The sequence below is a fragment of the Pygoscelis adeliae genome, unplaced genomic scaffold, assembly GCF_000699105.1.
Source record: "Pygoscelis adeliae isolate BGI_AS28 unplaced genomic scaffold, ASM69910v1 Scaffold393, whole genome shotgun sequence".
Lineage (NCBI taxonomy): Eukaryota > Metazoa > Chordata > Aves > Sphenisciformes > Spheniscidae > Pygoscelis > Pygoscelis adeliae.
The window spans coordinates 537,293-537,681 of record NW_008824376.1 but is presented as its reverse complement, the minus strand read 5'-3'; positions in this window follow the sequence as shown (position 1 = coordinate 537,681).

Here is a 389-nt window from a genome sequence, read left to right as displayed (position 1 = left end):
CTGGAAAGCTGCCTGGCGGAAAAGGACCTGGGGGTGTTGGTCGACAGCCGGCTGAACATGAGCCGGCAGTGTGCCCAGGCGGCCAAGAAGGCCAACGGCATCCTGGCCTGTATCAGAAATAGTGTGGCCAGCAGGAGCAGGGAAGTGATCGTGCCCCTGTACTTGGCACTGGTGAGGCCGCACCTCGAATACTGTGTTCAGTTTTGGGCCCCTCACTACAAGAAGGACGTTGAGGTGCTGGAGCGTGTCCAGAGCAGGACAACGAAGCTGGTGAAGGGTCTGGAGAACAAGTCTTATGAGGAGCGGCTGAGGGAGCTGGGGTTGTTTAGCCTGGAGAAAAGGAGGCTGAGGGGAGACCTCATCGCTCTCTACAACTACCTGAAAGGAGG